This window comes from Coptis chinensis, chromosome 9 (assembly GCF_015680905.1).
Source record: "Coptis chinensis isolate HL-2020 chromosome 9, ASM1568090v1, whole genome shotgun sequence".
NCBI lineage: Eukaryota > Viridiplantae > Streptophyta > Magnoliopsida > Ranunculales > Ranunculaceae > Coptis > Coptis chinensis.
Genome location: NC_141464.1, coordinates 16,623,679 through 16,643,964, shown reverse-complemented (window position 1 = coordinate 16,643,964; position 20,286 = coordinate 16,623,679). Strand labels below are relative to the sequence as shown.

At 34.4% G+C, this 20,286-nt stretch overlaps 1 long non-coding RNA gene across 1 annotated transcript; it reads right to left on the bottom strand.

The window, feature by feature from the left end:
• Positions 1-13,232: 13,232 nt before the first annotated feature.
• Positions 13,233-17,108, bottom strand: LOC147475035 (uncharacterized). Its single transcript, XR_015209428.1, has 4 exons — positions 15,977-17,108; positions 14,377-14,491; positions 13,499-14,290; positions 13,233-13,343 (listed from the first exon to the last, which is right to left on the bottom strand). It is a non-coding gene; the product is annotated as an uncharacterized LOC147475035 (long non-coding RNA).
• Positions 17,109-20,286: the final 3,178 nt, after the last annotated feature.

The following is a 20,286-nucleotide window of genomic DNA, read 5'->3' as shown; positions in this document are numbered from 1 at the left end:
CTTGGTTTGCCTTATCGCGGCGGCTTGCCTACCCAGATGCGTACCGATTACCGATTGGAAAAGGGTCGAAATCATGAGACCCACCAATCGTGTGGTAAGATCATTCCGAGCCATGACTTGGCGGGATGGCAGTGTGCAACCACATTTGGTTGCTCTTACACCCCATCGGACAAATAACACTAGAGAGGTTAGCATTAGTTGATGATACACGGCGTAAGGCATGGCAAGTTGTTATGGCATGGCAAGGATGCGAAAAGAACCTCATATAGAAGAGGAGGATGACGAGTGGATGTTGGGGTCGTGCGGGTAAGTTTTAGTTAAGTTAGTGTCCGCTTATGTCCCAAGCAATTTAAGTCCATTAACCCCATAATGGGTGGAACTCTTATAGTGTTATACGTCGGTTTTATTTCCTATATTAGTAATGCGTTCTAACATTGTTTTGCGGATGTTTCGAATTACCACGAAGTTTCAATGGTATTTTTCCTACACTCTTTATTTAAATGCTTTGAGGACAAAGCATGCTTTTTGTTTGGGGGGCATAGAAACATGTGTAATTAAGACATCTGTTAGGATATAGATATGTATAATGTGCACTTGTTTTCTAGTTAAAATTTCAAAAATTCAAAAATATAAATAAATAAGTATGCTAAACACTTAGGAATATTGGTATTGTTTTCTTTCTCCATGCTTTTAACAATCTAGAAGTCTCACGTAGTCACATTTGCATCGTAATAATTGTTAGAAACTTAGGTTAATATGTAGGTAATAATCTTTGCATCTATCTATAAATTTATTACATGAGTATCTATGATTGTTAGCAAGAAGTTTCTGAAATCTAGGCTAGAGTACTTATTCTACAAATCTGTGAGAATATAGCCTAAAGCCTTATATGAAGCCGAAACATGTGAGAAATGACACAAGGGAGAAGTAAAATCCGGATAGAGAAATCACACGTCCACTTGCTTGATCACTAAACCATATCCTAAGTGAGAATTTAGGCCGCTCTTTGGATCGATATAGCCAGAAATTCAAACCTATGAATTACTTTCCGCTAGTCGCCACCCTGAGCCTTTTCTTTTAGCCTTCCATAAACCACAATTCCTTTACCTTGTTACAAAAACAAAACAAAATAAAAATCAACCTACCCAATTTAGAATAAGTCTGAGAATAGAATGAGGAAGAAAGAAGAAGAGAAAAACCTGTGTAAACAAAAATTAGTTAGTTGCTTCGAAAATAAAAGAAAAGAAGTTTCCATCCAAAGAGAAAAGAAAAAAAAAAAAAAAAAAAAAAAAAAAAAAAAAAAAAAATAAATAAAAAAACTCCAAAAAAAAAAAAAAAAAAAAGAATAAAAGGGAGTCAAAGGCCAAAGAAAAGAAAAATATGGCTAAGGATGGAAACAAGGTGTAGAAGCAAAAGTAAATAACAAGGTTTTCTCTAGTTACATAATATGAAGACTCTATTATCTCAGACTTGTTCTCTAGAATATCCATTTCCTTCCTTCTTAAACCATCTCCTAATCCCCGCAACACCTAATAAAGACCTCTAGCTCAATTAGGAATAGGTTAGTGTGATAGTAAGTGGCAGATGTGTTTGATCGACCCCGGCTTCCTTGTTGTCATTGAGATTGTAAGGTAAAGTGTGCCCACTACACACTGGAGTAGCGAAACTTGAGTGGAAAAATCAGAGAGGTTTTGTCTTGACATTTATGTGAGGACCTACTTAAGGACGCTTATTCGAAGTTCTCGAAACAAACCGCTAAACATTTCATAGTATTACTCATTGTTATATGTTTATTGTAGATGATTGATTATTATGCATATATTAACTTAGGTTTTTCTTGTTATTCTTATGTAATTGCTAGTGAGATGTATAGATAGTTGAGACATGAAGGAGAAAACAATAGTTTTATTTCTTAGTCGATTTGTAGTATAGATGAAGTTTGTGAGTACCTTCATCGGAAAACTCTCACGAGGCTATAACTCGCCCACTAGGGAATTCCTAGTGGTTTAAGGCCTTGTTGCATATGGTCAATGCAATCGCACTCAAATAAACGAGATTAGGTAGAACTCCATTTTTGGTCACTTATTCTAATTTCTCATATTTGCTGAGGACAAGCAAAATCTTGTTTTGGGGGTGGTTTGATAAGAGCCCAAAACTGTAGTTCTAACCCCTTAATAATCATACTGTTAGACCAATTATGTGAATAATAAGTAAGAGTTAATACCGATTACGTGTTTTATGCATTTCGGGCTTCAAAGTCCATTATCTTGCAGAAATGTGCCACTTTAGCGAGATAAAGTAGCAAAAGTCGTGAGACTTCGAATGCCATATCTTTGGACTCGGACCTCGGATTGAGGCCTACCTTATGTCAAAACGACCGCTCGGAAAGAGCTTTGCAATGGTCCAAGCCTTGACCCAATCAGAGGAGCAGAAGTGGACGAAAAGTCTGTGGAAGCCAACTGCAGCTGAAGAGGCCTTTTGGATTGAAAGATTGGTTTTGGGCCCGATTCTCCGCCCAACCCATGGCTCCAAGCCCATGCACGAATTTTGGATCTGGATGTATAAAAACAAAAGCTTAGCTCTTTGTTAATGGTAGCTAGTTAGACCTAAATTAAGATATAGAATTATAGATCTAGTTTTATTAATTAAATTAAGTTTTAGTTCCATTTAAATTTTTGTTTTAGATTAAATCTCTGAATCATTGTTCTTGATTGATTAGATAAATAAAGTAGTATTTTTATCAAGTTGAATTTGTCATTTCCATTTTAGATCTAAATTTCAATTCATGTCCTTAGTTCAATTTAGTCATTAAATTAGATTTCATTATTGTTTGATTAAATAAATTTCAATGCTTTATATTATGTTTAGTTTTAATATAAATGGAAATGATTGCGGAATGATTCAAGGCTAAACCTCCATTAGAGGGGGTTGAAGCCTTGATGAAAGCTTGATTCGATTATCGTAGAATCGTCGTATTTTCTATTCCACTCTAGAAATGATTAGTTCACCATGAGAATGGGTTTAATTGTTCACATGCTAGTTATGAATTGGTAGAAATGCCATGTATAATTAGGGATTAGGAATAACCAATTGTTTCCTGCGGGCGTTCAATTGGATTACTGACGATTAATTCGTCGTTAGTGGATTAAGTTGAGTTAAGGTGGAATCAACCCCCTCTAACTCCTTATCATAGAATCAACGTAGCATTCCCTTAGTATTCCGATAACCCGACTAGTTGCATCTTGTGGGTAGTTGCATCGTAGTATAATTCCTTCGTAAAACTCTCATAGACTTAAAAGCGACTAGTTAGATTAGAAAACATCCATGCTAGAGCACTAGGAGTGGAACGAACTTATCTACTCCACTATATCTCATAGGATTGAGAGTAGAATAATCTTTGATAATAGACACGTAAAAGATGAAGTTTAGTTTACTTACGTTTGGATTCATCGTTCATTTCGTAGGTAAACTACTCATTTTACAGTTGTCAGATACCTAGCGGTCTGCAGAGGTCGATTAGGCCTAAAATCTCGGGGAACGATATGATGAGATCATGGATGCTTTTGTGCGACCTGGCTGGGTCGTCTGGATCAAAATCCAAGCAAATTTTTTATTTGATTTTGTTCATTTCATATCCAAACCAAATTCATATACACACATAATTAACTTCATATATGATCAGCTCCCAAATGTACATTTTATTACCCTTACATTACTGCATTCACTAGTACAGAAAAAGGTTTTTGTGACTGTTGTAAAAGGTTATTTGTGATAGTTGTTTTCGAAATGGTCACAAATGGTAGAAAATGGTTTTTGTGACTGTTTTCAAATGATTTTTGTGACGGTCTTTTTCGAAATGGTCACAAATGTTTTTTTATAGGAAAGAGAGTACATTTGTGGCGTATTATTTGTGACCATTCCCCCAAAACAGTTACATATTCCCCAACTTTTATGTGACTGTCTTGGACCCAAATATTTTAGCCCACTAAGTAAAACAACTTGAAACACAGCCCACGTTCGATTTCCCCCTTCCTTCCAACAGACAACAGTTCCAACCTTTCTAGAAACACTTCCAATATCCGTTCATAAAAAGGAGTTCTCGCTCAGATCAGGGTAATCCCTTTCCCTTTTAAGCTAAATAGCCTTTTGATTTATTATTATTGACTACATCACAAAGGATTGTATTCATATTAGATGTGCTTTGATTATATTATTTCTAGTTTTAGGTCTTTATGTCTCTAGATGCATTTCTGTTGTTCTTTTCAAAGCGTGGATTTATAATTTATTGGTAAAAGGCTTTCCGAGCTTGATGTGCTAATTTGATTCATTTTTTTTAATAGGCTGAGCTTAGGGCTAGTGTTTTTTAGGCCATTGAAGATGAGGATCGGGCAATAGAAAATGAAGACAGTGTGCCTCCTGCATTACTTAGTAGCTGCAATGAACGTGCAAAACAACTTCATACCTCTCCGTCAGGTTTCATTTCAATTCTTATTTATAAACACTTCATACCTGTTCTAATTGGGGATGATAATATTAGGATGGATTACATTAATAACTCTGTTTCTTGTGCTTTTAAACGATCTCTTCATTTCTATGATTGGGCTGGTGGAAGCCTGGAATTTTTTTCTTTTGGTTATCGGTGGAGTTAGAAATAATATCGCAGTTTACGAGAAAAAAAAAAGAAAAAAACTGCTCGATCTCCTAATTGCGCCTTTAGGGTTTCCAGTATCCTTTTCAACTTTTTGTCAAACTCGATTCGTTAATTAGTGTTAATTAGCTCTTCCAAAATCAGTATTGTGGTTAGTTCTCGTCTCTCTCTTCGATTTTGAACTTGTTCGTACTAAAAAGTTTTCATTTTTTGCGTTCTATGTGATTTTTCTTTCAGGAGCAGGGGAATTTCAATCGATTTTACTTAGGATTTCATGCATTCACACCTACTCTATCTTTCTCAGACGACAACATCCACTTAAATCGGGCAAGGTATGGGTTTTCATCTGATTTTTTTAGGAAATTCACAATTATCTTTTAAATCGAGCACTTAAATATTTTATCTATTTTTCTAGTGTATGCAATGCATCATCCCATGATAGAAATGGACAAGATCAATATATTTTATCCACTCAATTGCTGACTTGCTTGTGTGACTGAAGTTTTAGTTGCTTTACTTGTGAGGAAAAAAATTATTTGTTTATGGAATTCTTGTTCCCTCTATTTTGTTTTTGGTTGCCTTTTTGCATTTTATGAGTTTGGATGTTATTGACGAACATGGAAGGAAAGTTTTTCATGCTTTGCATCTAGTGCACTCTCTTTATAGAGATTTCAAACATATATTCTTTGACTTTTGTTTTTTTGTTCATTGTTTTTTGTTGGTAAATTTTGATAATAGATGGTGATTTTTTTAACGGATGTGTGGTAGCACAATGACAATTTTGGGTTTGCATTTCTAAACTGTTTCTTGGTGGCAAAATGGTAGGTCTATTTTTTTTTATTGCAATACATAGTAATAATACCATTGTTTGTGTACCAAATTAGAATGAGAATTTCCAGGAGATAGAGAAGTATAGTAGACTAGTGTTGCATATGTAGAAAAACTACAATGGAATGGAAGAAGAAAAGAGGAATTGGGAAGAAAATATGCTAACAGATAAACAATTATTGTTTGTTATCCGTAGCTTTGGAATTTCTTTGAGATTGTTTGATAAAATGTATACATAGTAAGGATTATTACAACTTGTCCTGATCAAGCGACTGGCTCAAACTTTTGAAGTGAAGGTGTCAAAATCAAACTTGTTCATTTGTATGGTTGGTCTCTTTTTCCCCTTCCTCCCATTTTCTTTTATCAATTTCAGATTGTGCTTGGTGCTAGCCCTTCCTCTCCCTAGTTTCCCGTCTTTCACTACTATTTTATTATCTTCTTAAATGTATGATTAGTATTAGAGCATTTATCTGTTGTAAGCATGTAAGGGTTTTGCAAAGGAAACTATTTCATTTGGATTCTCGATTGACAAATTTCAATTTTAACGTGGAGTATTGGTCAGCTTTTGCTAAACTAGAACATGCATACTTTATGGAAGCTTGAGGAATGTGGGTTTTTATTGGAGGAGGAAATTTGCTTGGGAGCTTGCTTACTTGATAATTTATTTGCAAATTTCAAGGCAAGTGAACCTACCCTCTTCTTTTTATGTCCAATTACGATATTGTGATTCCTTTGGCATACATATCCTATTGTTTTATCATGCATATTCTAAAACTTTGTTATTAGATTTTTGATAAGGAGCTTAGTATATACTAAGCTCAACTCCTTATATATATATACATGCAATCTGTAGAACAAATTCTATGGAGTACGGCTGAGGCTTGATCTTGTGGGTGTTTGACAGTTTAATGTGTAGGTGCTATTTCATGTGATAGTGGAGTTGGGTATGCGTGTGTGGTTAATTACTTTGCTCCATTATTTGTGTGTTTTTCTTAGGAGAGTGTATGTGTTATAAGTATGTCTAATTGACTACAGTATCACGGTGTCCACCATTGCACCCGCACCCTTTATGCTTCGACATTGATAGACTGACATAGAAATATGGATTTAAAGATGCATTGCGTGCTACTTATCAACTTCATTGTGCCTGTCCGCCAATTTTATTACTTAGATTTTCGCTAACTATTTTGTGGGTTTGAGATGAGTACACCTACTTCCTCCTCCTTTTATATTAAATAAAGTATGCAGTAATTGGTTAATTGATATATACTAATGAATTTTGTTAGATATGATACTATTCTAAATTAAAGACATGTTAGTTATATAAGGTGGTCCTTATACTTGTACTGTTTGATAGTGTGGTTACTGCATTTGCTTGTCCATATTTACATTCTTTTATTCAATGGTGTATGAGCTTAGTGATTCACGGTATTATGCCATCCTTCATATGCTCTTTTAAGTGATTAGTTGGATGGTGGGAATTTGGTTTTGAAACCAAGCTTATCTTTCTTGCTCTGATATGTGACTAGTATGTGACTAGTACTATTGAACTGTTGAGTTCTAGTGTTGAACTGTCGTGTTCTAGTATTGAACTTTCGAGTTCTAGTGATGAAGTGATGAACTGTCGAGCTCTAAAGGAAGAACTACGTATGGCTTGATCCCTGAAAGGGTATGTAGGCAGCCACCTAGCACAACCGCTTCCATAGGTAGATACCCACCCCGTAGAGTTCTTTGTTTATGATGTTTGATCATTGTTTTATTTTGTAACTATATATATTTGTTAGAGCATGCTTAGTGTGATCTGTGTGATATGTTTAATATTGGATCCTTACATATTTTTGCTTGGAAAAACTGAAATTAAGTGATGTAGGTTTAATGTTTTACGTATGTCATTTGGTTACAAATAGGCAGATGCGGGAATTACAATAAGAGTAAGTTTTACTATAACTTAAATATTTATTGCTATGGGTGTTATTATTTCTAGTCGTGTTTGTATCCACCTGATTTCCATATTAGAGATATCTTTATTTGTTTAGTTTGTTTAGACGATATTAGTTTGGTACTCAAGTGATATGGCATTTCTCAATCCTTCGTTTATGGGTGTATTTGGAATATGTAGGGTTAGATGGTTTTGTTGAGGTTGTTTTGGTAACGTTGAGCGTATGTTAGTTGCATTGTATAAGTCGTGTATTAGGATTTTTTGGATATTGTTTGTATATTTATAGTTTTCTTCTTATTCGAGGATTGGTTACTTGACTTAATTGGCATTAGTCGAGATGGTTAAGTAGTTGGTTCTACGAATCAGTATATCTTTTAATAGTCGGGTTTACAACTGAGGTATGAGGTTTTATATTTAGTTTGGATGTATTCTTATTAAATTTTCAGGTTATGACATGTTTTATATTTATGAAATGTCGAAAATATAGAAAACTCTCTCTTTAAAATTTTTCAGAGTTTTGGGGTTACATCCCCCTTGTCTAACTTTTACGAATGTTGCTATCTGACTTTGTACAACTCTATTTTCTTATTCACTAAAGCTTAGAAGCAATTGTTATATGGATTTTATTTGTTTTGCAGTTCTCTTTACTGGAATAATCATTAAAGCTACGTAAATGATTTTTTTGTCATTCATTATATCTTTAGCATTTTTAAGATTTGGTGGGATCAACAATGGTCACTAGGTATTCGATGAAGATGGCATAGTAGTGTAGTGTGGTAGTGCAGCTGCCAAAGCCTTGTTTTGATCTTTTAGTTCCTTAGTTTTTATTTTTTCTTTCTTATATTTTTAACTTTTGCAAATCAAGAAACTTTCTGTCCAGCAAGAAGACTTCCACCTCGGATAGATGTCAAAGCTTGTAGTTTGTTCGGTGTCTCTAAGAATGTCTTTCGAACTATGATGAAGACTAATCACGAGTGTTTGACATGAATGTGACTTGGTCAAAATTCTTTCTTAATCTATTCATTTGTATATTATTAAGTACCTATTGATTACTGAAGTAGTCTAGTTTGGAATATCTCAAAGTTTGTTTTTGATGTGGTTCACCATAGATTGTTTAGAGGTTAAATGTTGGGAGTTGAAGAAAGGAAGGTAGACTCTAATTTAGGACTTGTATTGATTTACTAGCTATGAAGAACATTGAAAGCTTAAGTTGTAGATGATTGAATAACACAAAACATTGAAAGAAAGGATTGAAATGAAAGATTGAAACAAAGAACAACAAAAAAAGATTGATTGATTGAAATAATAAAGCAAAATAACAAGATTGAAATGAAGAACAATAAACTAAAATGACGTGAATGAAAAAAAAAAAAAACTAGAAAAATAAATCCTACATGACACTAGATTAAGTCTAAGTGTATTTTCTCTCCCTAACTTTTAGTTTATATACCCCTATTTTATGTTTTTTTTTATTGATTTGCCCTTCTCCATTACATTTGAGACACCTCATCCTTTACTTTATGCTTTTGTTTTTTCCTCTTGTTTTTTTATTTCTTCTTGATCAAGATAGGTTTTGGAGAATACCATATTTTATGCAAAGGACCTCCATCTTTGGTCTTCTGAGTTGAGGGCTTTGACCTTTAACTTTGACCTTTGACTTTGACTTTTTTAGCACTCTTTTATAGCAGCTTCTAGTCTTCATAATAAGTGTGATTAAGACTCCTTTTGGTGCTAAGACGCAGCTTTTATAATAAGTGGTCTGAATTTCTCTGTAACCTGAAAAAAACAATAAAAGCTATGAGTTGTCTTTTCATTAAACGTAAAAAAGGCTATAATGCAGTAATGTAAGGATAATAAAACGCACATTTAGGAGCTGATCACCACCCCCAAGTAACATCTTGCTTGTCCTCAAGCAAGGATATTAGAAAAAACTAAGATCACAAATGAGTGATTTATTATAAGTTATACTAATCTCGTTTCGCGGAGTGCGATTGCATTGACTATATGCAACAAGGCCTTAAACCACTAGGAATTCCCTAGTGGACGAGTTTTAAGCCTCGTGAGAGTTTTCCAGTGAAAGTACTCACAAACTTCTTCTATTTAGTACAAAGGGTCATATTTCCTTATTTATTCTCAAAAGTCCATACATCTCATTAGCGGGGAATAAGGACAAGCTCTATTAAACTTAGAATAACATATGTACAGTAATTTAATCATCTAAAGATAAATGTTGGAAACATGAGCAATGAAATGCAAAAGTAGAGTCGTTTCCGAGAATTTTGGAGAGCGTCCTTAAGGTGGGTTCTCACAGGGGTGTGTTGCAATCACAACTCTCTGGTAGATTCACTCAAGTTTCGTTCTCTCAAGTATAGCGGGCATTTATATTCCTCACATACTCAAATGACGTCCAAAGAAATCGAGGTCGATTGATCACGCTTGCCACTTACTATCACACCATCCTATTCCTAATTGAGCTAAAGGTCTTTTTGTAGGAACCGTTATGGGTTCGCCGAATGATTTACTACGAACCGTGAAACACCCAGGCACAGCGGAATAAGGGGTGTCACAGTTTGGTTAGAAATTTACCTTTAGGACAGCTTCTTGATATCTCTGAGAATCCAATAGCTATGAATCCGAATTAACCTCTTGATCTTCTGTTGTATTCCTATGCACAGAGTGGACGTTGTGTAGGCAACGATCTACCAACCTCTCCTTTCTCACTTGGCCTCTCTCACTCACAAAATTGGATTCGATTTCTAGATCTATTTTTCTTGAGAAAAACTTTGATCTTTCTTGTGTTGAATATGGCCAGAGAAAGAGGTTTCCTTTATATAGGCTATAACAGGGACCATGAGGAGAAATTAGAGTTGGGCCTCCTAACAGGCTTGTGCTTCCCATGTTCGCCCAGAACATACGGCCCAAGTCCATTAATAAATGGCTTATTCCACTAAAGGACATTGTTGCACTACCGCCCTAATCCCAAATTATGTGTCAGCGTTTATGGGCTCCATATTATAAGCTCGTTGATCTCCCTGTGTTTAAGATATCAAATACACGTTGATTAAGTCAAGTTACTGACAACTACATTAATCAACTTCTTATGTTCTTGAGTAGTACCACTCAACCTCATTGTCATGTCGGATCAAATCCACCTGCAGGGTTTACATGACAATCCTTATGAGCTCCTCAAGGGGACATTATCAGCCCGATTTCTTGCGGGACACGGATTCCTTCTATAATCAACAACACACCTTACATACAATGTCATTACCCAATCCATTGAGTTTGTTGATTCACAAATGAATCTCACTCATTGATGATTTAAAGCAATGTATAATGCACGTAAGTGTCCGTTATTATATCCGGATTAAGAGGACAAGCATCCATAATAACAAAGGCATTTTCTCTCTTATATAGTCAGTATAAAGAGAAACAATCTCACTTGGTCCTGTTCAATACACACAAAGTGTACTAGTATAATCATATAGTCAAGATAAACTAATACCATATTATACTACAACCGTACCAATGGTTTGTCCAAATCCATTAAGGTTGTGAACGTTTGCTTATACTTTATAAAGTACTGATGATATGATCTTCTGTGTGTCCACACGATATCATCTACAACATAAAGTATTAGACACATGCATATAACTAATAGCATATATAATATGCATAACATTTGCCCATATGATTCTCATTCAAAATATAAAGAATTAGAGTTATTAAAAAAGTAATGTTTTTAGTATATAACCCTATCACTTTTATTAGGAGTTATGGGGCTAGGGTGATGGTTTAGAAAGAAAAAGAAAGGGAAAAACAAAAATCTGCTAAGTTGAGAAACTGGGTCTTCAAGATACTTGTAACCAGAGAAGAACCTCGCTTTGTTCTTTTGCTTCCGAATTGTTACACATTCTTTTAGCCCTTTGGCTTTGTGACTCCATATGATTTTGAATTTTGGGAGTTCTAACTTTGCTTTCATTTCTTTTTGTTTTTGTTTTTGATATCGTCTCCTTTTGATTTTGAACTTTTGGGAGTTTTTTACTCCTTTGATTTTTTGGAGTTTTGCTTTTTGGTAGGTCTTTCTTTTCTTTTCTCTTTGAAACAACTAACTGATATGTTTTTGTACGAGGTCTTCTCTTCTCTTTTTCTGATATCCATCAAGTTCTCAACTCGTCAGTTGGGTAAGCTTTTTATTGTGTGTTGTCACGGGTTAAGAATTTATGTCTAAGAAGAAAAAAGGCTTTTAGAAAATGGTCACTACCAAAAAAACGACTTTACCCGATAGACTCCAGAAAGATTACCCGACGGTTTATAACCATAGGACGTTACCAACGCCTTTTATCCGTCGGGTATTTGTTGGCCATCCGCCCTGTAATTTCTCGGGGGTATTCCAATTGTTTTGTTCTGTCTGACGGTTGCATGAGAGTTTTTAGCTATCAGCTAGTTCGACGGGCTTTAACCATTGTTTGTTTCCAATGGACACCAAAATACGGCCGTACTTCTTAACCATCGGCATATCTATTCAATTATCAGGCGGCAAAGATTTCAAAGATTTCACTTCCCACGCTAAAATAAGGGATTTTTGTGTCACTTAAAAAAGTGACACAAGAAGTCACTTGTGTCACTTTTGAAACTAATTCTGAAGTGACCTATAAGCCCCCGACACATAAAGTTCTACCAAAAGTGACACAAAAGCCTTACTAAATGTGTCACTTTTTGTTAATAAAAGTGACACTTAAAAATAACCTCTTGTGTTACCTTTAAGAAAGAGTGTCACAGTGCTTGTCAAAAGTGACACTAGTTGTATCAGTTTTGGACCAAAGTGGGACATAATTTCGTCAAAAGTGACACATTAAGTATACTAGTTGTGTCAATTTTGAACCAGAGTGAGACATAAGTAAGTCAAAAGTGACACATTAAGTACACTAGTTGTGTCACTTTTGGACCAAAGCAAGACATAAGTACGTCAAAAGTGACACATTAAGTATACTAGTTGTGTCACTTTGGACCAGAGCGAGACATAAGTACGTCAAAATTGACACATTAAGTATACTAGTTGTGTCACTTTTGGACCAGAGCGAGACATAAAGACGCGCCAAAAGTGACACATTAAGTATACTAGTTGTGTCACTTTTGGACCAGAGCGAGACATAAGTACGTCAAAAGTGACACATTAAGTATACTAGTTGTGTCACTTTTGGACCAGAGCGAGACAAAAGTATGTCAAAAGTGACACATTAAGTATACTAGTTGTGTCACTTTTGGGCCAGAGCGAGACATAAGTACGTCAAAAGTGTCACTTTTGGGCCAGAGCGAGACATAAGTACGCCAAAAGTGACACATTAAATATACTAGTTGTGTTACTTTTGGACCAGAGCATGACACAAGTACGTCAAAAGCAACACATAAGAGTGGTCAGTTGTGTCACTTTTATTAGATATTATATCACTTTTTCCAAAAGTGAGACAAATGAAAATAATTTGTTTTTTAAATATTTTCTCATTTTTGTATTCGATTGTATTCATTTTTCAACCTGCATCCTATACGTCATAACCAAAATCCCATTAGCCTGCTTTGTGACAGAAACAACATCCACATACATTTATCAAAATATCATAACCAAAATCACTTTAACTTGTTTTATGATATGGAAACAACATCCACTTGGGAAAAAAGAAACAACATTCACAACAATTAACTTCTATTGATTTCATAGATCAAACCTAGTATCTATTATCCAATTTGACTCCCAACAAAATAATTCATTCCAATACCAAAATAATCACAATAAATTTAAAAAAAAAAAAAAAAAAAAAAAACTACATGACGCCAATGCTATCCTAGCAATATCTTAACTTGTTGTGCGCACTTCCAACACCAAAAAACCTAGCTGTCATCTATTCATCTGTTAATCGATCCATGCACCTGCATCATATCATGAAGTCGTCATTCCACTATGATTAGTGTATAAAATTAAAAAGCAAGTGAATCAAGAAGGGTATATTGCACAAGTAAGAAAAAAAATTTGTTAAGAAAAGTAAATATACATAAAGAAAGGGAAAATATGGAAGCCCACTTACCCAAATTAACTACTCAAATAAATTGTTGGATAAAGTCGATGAATTCAAGACAAAATTCATCTATTTTAATGGTGTAACTCTTCTTGCTAGAGAACTCCAATACCTGTTCGACCAAAAATATATTATAAATATTATGAAAATGAATAATACAGACAATGCATTGCCTACCGGCCATATTTACACATGCACCAATTTATAAGCTAGCTAAGACTATATGAAAAATAATGCTACTAGATTTTCTATCGATGAAACAACATTCTGCTTACTAGCATTTCTAGTTCATTCAGAGTTTAAGAAAGAGTCAATATAGAGAACCTAAGTTGTGTAGCATATGTCAGCCAGCTTCATTGACCCTCCGACAAGAATGTTGTCATGACTTGTGTCTTTAGTGTCAGCTAAAAAATTAAATCAACGTTTACTAATAATTAGAATTTCCTTGGCTTTATTAGTGTTGGCAGGATTCTCTCATGAGCATTCACTTGCAGTATAAAAAGTAAACATTTAATCCCCGCCATGTATGTCTATGCTCGTGAGAGGCAAACTTTAAATCTGCTACTATACAATCAAAGTTGTTACCCAGAGTCATTAGAGCAGATTTAATTGCGGTACCGGTGACTAATCGGGGTGAGCTGATTTGAGAAGAGCAACTACTCGGATACATGGGGGCATGACATTGATGTCCCCGACTGAAAATTCCAATTCACAGAGGCGACGATCGATTGGTAACAAGGTTGGAGGCGTTTTTGGAGGCCATGCTGCTAAAATGTTGATTCCAGGTGCACTTATATCTGGCTACACCATAAAAGTAACATAAAACTTACAACTAACATTATGTCTTTCCTTTTTTTAGTTAAATAAATTTGGATGTTCAACAATACCTTGAGAATATCGGGTCCAAGTGAGCTTGGTCCTCTAGAAGAGAAGTATGCAACAGTAGGTGCTGATGATTGCCCAATTGTTGTTTTACTTGGTTGCACCACCACCATTGGGTCTCTTGAAAATCACAGATGACAAAATTTGACAATGTTACATTAAGAAAGCTAAAAGCAATTACAAATAGTGAGATTGGGAATGCATATACTGTTAGGGTGCAAATATAGTTAGAGTTCAAGGACATTATTGCCAGTGAAGCCTTCCCATCTAATGCAACCATTATGCAAGGAACATTGGTTCAAGATGTGCAGGATAGATGAAAATAATGTAGATAACAGCATGTAATTTCCAAGTCTACAAAATTGTTTCCAGTATACTACAAAGATGAAGAAATAGACAAGTTCGATCATGCACAACTACAACCTGCAAAAAAATGTTTTGCATGGACTAGTAAAGAAGAAAAATTAGCTAGTAATCAAGGACTTACGTGGGTTGATATCAATAAGAATGGTTAGGATGATATCAACATCTGGGATTTGTTTTGTCATTGGCTTAACAAAGAACAAACTAGATGCATTGGCAAGTAAATCTTTGCTAGTTTCGCTTTCGCTTCTCAATATCTTGATCCAACAAGAGAGAAACATAGAATCGATCTCCCGAAGCATCTCTTTTTATTCCATGTATCAATACCGCAAATCCCTCCACTAAAATATCTCCTCCATGATACCAATCTTTGCTGTCATCTTTTTCACATTGAAACCCTCTCCCGGTATTTTGAGGATGAAAAAAAAAATGGGTCATGTTGAAAAGTGCTTCAAATTGAAATCTTAGACGTTTTAATTGGGCCACATAGTTTGTAATCATGGTTTCTACTATTTTTCACCAGCAGAGGCTCGAAGGATAACTGATGACTATAGAGCCATAACTGGGTCTAAAGAAAGCAGACACGAAATCGTTACCACCGCACCAACGTCATAGGGAAATTTCGGTAGGATCGAATTTTTTCAAGTGGGTCGCATTTTAATTGTTGTGCAGAACGACGCATATCACAATATATCAACCATAGGAAATTGTACATAAAGCATAAATGTATTGTTGTTTGTTGATGTTTTACAAGTGAAGTATGTTTGTTTTTTTGTACAAACGAAAGATTTTTAATTCAATTATTATTTAAGATTAAGAGTGAATTTATTGTGTTTGCAATAACAAGTTTTTTAATTAGGAAACTTTAGTAGTTCGATAATTGAACAAAAAGTCAGAGAGAGTGAGCTAAAACTTGTCAAACACTACTCAAACATATCTTAAACAACTTATGGGATCGGATTAACCTGCAGCTAAGCCCTAACGCTTATGGGTTATATTTTTCTTTATTTAGTGTTACTGTTTAGTACAAGTGTACAACACTACAACTAGTACTTTTTGTTTATGCACCATGCATGGAAGGGTTCCCAACCATTGACCGCCGAGTCCCCAATGCAATCGAGTGGGTGCTGAGAAAGCTATTTTTATAGTTTATATTGAAAGTTAGACTAATTCTTTCGTGGTCAAAATCAACGAAAACATGTACAATCGGCTTATCATCAGAGATTAGTAGAAAAGTCTTACCATGATTGTCATGTTGCTGTCAACCACCAGTAGAGTTGGAAATGTCCGATCAATTGATGAAGCAGCAATGCACAGGCTCCAAGGAGCAACATTTTGTACTAAAGCGGGTTTGATACCATCATTTTCACCAGAAAATACCACACTAATGTTGCCTATCATCACACTCTGGCTTTAGCATGTACCTAGCACATCTAACCGCAAATAGAAAACAGTGCTTGTATTTCAATTGGATACCATTATTCTTTGTTCTAGGTACAAGTCAAGTTGAATTTACAAATTAGAATTCAGTGTGAGAAGTATTCAAATCCAATTCACTACGAAACAAGGCCGGAACCAAGCCCTAAATTTGAGACTTTTGAAAGCTGCAAATATAATAGTAAACTGTAACTATCAATCATATTAATATTACATCCATCTCCACATAGAAGTGTTGGAAAATAAGGCTATCTAAGAGGCAGAGGTTGACTATAAACTTCATCTCTCTCTGGACTTCCCTTTGCTATTCATTCTAAAGCAAACCCAGCTACAATCGTAAAACATGGCATAGCAACAGCAGCTAGCTACTCCTTCAATTAGGAGCAGAGCTCAACATTAAGGTAGAACTTGCTCAATGAAATTAAATAAAAACGAAAAAAAATATTACCTTTATTTTCTTGCTCGCAAGAGAGAGAGACAGCTGGAAAGGGAACTGGGACGGAGAACGAGGGATGGATGAGAGACTGCTCGGTGGGAGAGAGCGCGTGGTGTTAGAACGATGGTGAGAATTAGTTGGGAGAAAGAACGGTGAGGTCTCTTCAGCGTTTTTGCGAGACAGAGGTTTTTCTTTTCTGTTTTTTTTCTTATGCTTTTTTTTCTTTTTTAACCCGAAGTGTTCTTTTGCTTTTAGGTTTAGTTAAGTTTTAATTCTTTTGGGAGGGATCCTAAAAATATAGCCGCGCGCCCAAATCACGAATTTGAGTTTCATTTACTAGTGTCGCTTATGTATTTCGATAATTTGTTAATTTTGTTTTCGATTTTTTTACACCCAGAAGTGACACAACAAGGCAAACCACTAGTGTCTCGTTCACATAATGGGACACAAAAAATAAAATTACTTGTGTCACTTTTCCTAGAAGCAACACATCAACCCTCGTTCCATAAAAAAATGACACTTCAAAACTCTCTGTGTCACTTTTTTCTAGTAAGTGACACGAGCCAAAAAAAATAAGTGACACAAAAAGCCATTCTTTTAGTAGTTATAAACAAAGAAGAAAAGAAAACGGACGCAAAACTGATTTGATTGCCCTAGCAAATAGGTTTTCTATAATCTTTTTAAATCTAAATGTTGGATACTCAAAGAGGGGGTTTTATAGAATACAAAACTTGGAGAACAAGAGTCCTACTCAAACTCTAATGGATCATATTATATTGGGTTAACTAATACACTTACCTGTTTAGAAAGGAGTCTATAAGGTTCAGTAGTATCCAAGTCCAAAACAGAATCTTTTATGTTAAGAGAGGGTTTTCCAAAATAAAGCCCAAAATATCGCCGAGATATCCGAGATAGCTCGTTTTTTGGGTACACTGAGATGGAAATATCCGATATATCTCAATCGAATATTGAATCTATTTTTTTTATATATTTCGCAATTTTCTATATAACGATATATATCGACCGATATATACGATATATCCGATATAAATTGTTGACTTTAACCGATATATTGACGATATTTCCAATATAATCGACGTTATTTCCGATATAATCGATGATATTTCTGATATATCGACATACAAAACAAAATTTTGACTGGTCAACAAAAAAATAGATATTTTCGATATATTTGATATATCTCAGCTTTTTTTATTATATCAAGATATTCATCGAATTCGATATTTTGGTCCTTGTTCCAAAAACCATTTTTATTCAAATAACATAACAGTTCTTATTGTGGTGGCTCTACTCACAAATCTTCAATTTATATAGAGCTTAGAGCCATAAAAGGGATGAGGGTGGCTGGATCAATGGGTTGAAGAAACTTCAATGAAGATCTGACTCCTAAAGGGCAATTAACAACATCAATGGTAGTGTTTGAACACCAGCTAGTGACATCTTCGTTATATACAATCCTCCCCTGGACTATAAGTTGTCCAAATTAGTGGAGTATTGTTATTGTACCATGTATAAGAGATCATGAACCAAAATATCGTAGATATATCTGATATATCTGATATATATATATCGGTATTTTGGTACACCGATATCGATATTTTCGATATATATCCATTGAATATAGAACCTTTTTTCCCGATATATGTTGGAATTTCTGATATAAAACTTTATATCGCCGAGATAATCGATATATCTAATATTTACGATACATATCGTTTGACTTTTTGACAATTTTTTAATATAAATCCGATATTTTTAATATATTTCCAATATATTTCTGATATTATATTTTCGATATATTTGATATTTCTGATATTTTAAATAGTTTAGACTTGTCACAAAAAAAAATAGTTATATTCGATATATATCGGTTTTTGGGTACACCGATATATTAACCGATATCGATATTTTGGTCCTTGTAATAGACGTTAAAGTAGTAAAGATTGAGGTCTCCTAAACCTCTTAACTTTTTTCCAGGGGCGGGAGGGAATCTGTTGTGATTCGATCTGCAATCTGATGATGATATATCGTCCTGGTGAATCAGCTTGGCAAGCTAACGTGGGTGATACGTAATGTTAGACGTGTAAAATATTCATTGGACGTGAATATCTCAGTTTCTACTTGAAAATAAATAAAATGAAATGAAATGTCAAATCAAGTCTCAAGTCAAACTCTAAGCACAATCCTAAGAAGTAGTTGAAACATCATTTTTGCAACTCTTTTTGAAATTTTAAAAGGAGAAAAACTCCATTTATGAAGTTTGAACTAAAACTATTTTATCATTTATTGGTAGAATTCATTCAATTCAACACGCCTTTGACGACCCATGGAAATTTAACTCATTAATCTCCATTTCAGCTGACTTTGCGTTTACGTCCCCAATTCACACGCAACTCAGTCGTCTCATACTATTTCTTTGAATTTGACAAGAGACGAAGCCCAGACCCCAATACCAAAGGAAGCACAGTCATTCTCAACACGTTAGATACAAAAATTGTTAAAACTAATTTTACTACTGTACATTTCAGAAGTATCCTTCCTTGAAACAAAGTATAAAATATGCATATTGAAAAACAAGTAATCCCTTGCGTAGTCCTACAATTTTGTGATTTTGTTCTTTTCATTTATCAGCAATCTAAACAGGTGCTGTTTATCAAAAAAAAAAAAAAACAGGTGCTAGACATTTATAAAAGGATTGGTGTTGGGATATGGTAACACAAAGTGCGACTACTTCCCCGTGATTGTGATTCGAACAATACATCTAATGTCTGGGAGTTGCTACTATCTATATTTAGTTTCATCAATGTATATATATTAGAAATCTGCCCGTTATATGAATTCTACTTATACAAATTCTAAAGAAATTTCATCAGGAAAAATAATGAATTAGAAGCTGATTTTTGGTGGAGATGTTCTTTCTACAATATAGATCATCTTTAGAAAAAATCAATACATTTTAATATGTCTAGACGTATCAAAATTTGCTTACAGTGTTATAAAATTATCCAACAGTCTAAAATTTTCAAATTTCAACACAATTTTTATTAAAATTATAAAAAGATTTTCTATTATAAAATTTACCAAAAATCAGCCCCTCAAATTTCAACACAATTTTTGGAAAGGAAAGAAAAAGAAAGGAAAAAAATTTTAGCTTTTCCATAGTTTTTTAAAGCGTTTATTATTTATTTGGAAAGGAAATGGGCTTTTCGCTATTTTTTTTGTTCGAAAACAAAAGATTATTTCTTTCCTAGTTTTATTATAAAAATACCATTTAAAAATTCTTTCCCAAAATTCCATTCCATTCAGTGGACCACCCATTTTATTTCTTTCCTTTCCAGAAGTTAAAATTTTACTAAATTTTTTGGTGGTGGAGTTCATATAACGGACCTCGTATTAGAAAATTTGTACTGCATATGATACTAAGTTACTAACTAACAACTAAAAAATACATTAAATACTACCGATCTTCATATGCTTCAGCTCGAGGTAATATAGCATTTTGCAAGTAGGTGTATGCATTTTATTCCTCCAATTGTTCCGCACCACTCGTAATTCGTAAACGCTATAACAGATTTTGTGAGAACGCAGATAAATCTAGATATACGTCAGTTGCAGTTATTCTCCTAATAAAGAAAAATAGTTTTCGGGTGGTTATGGG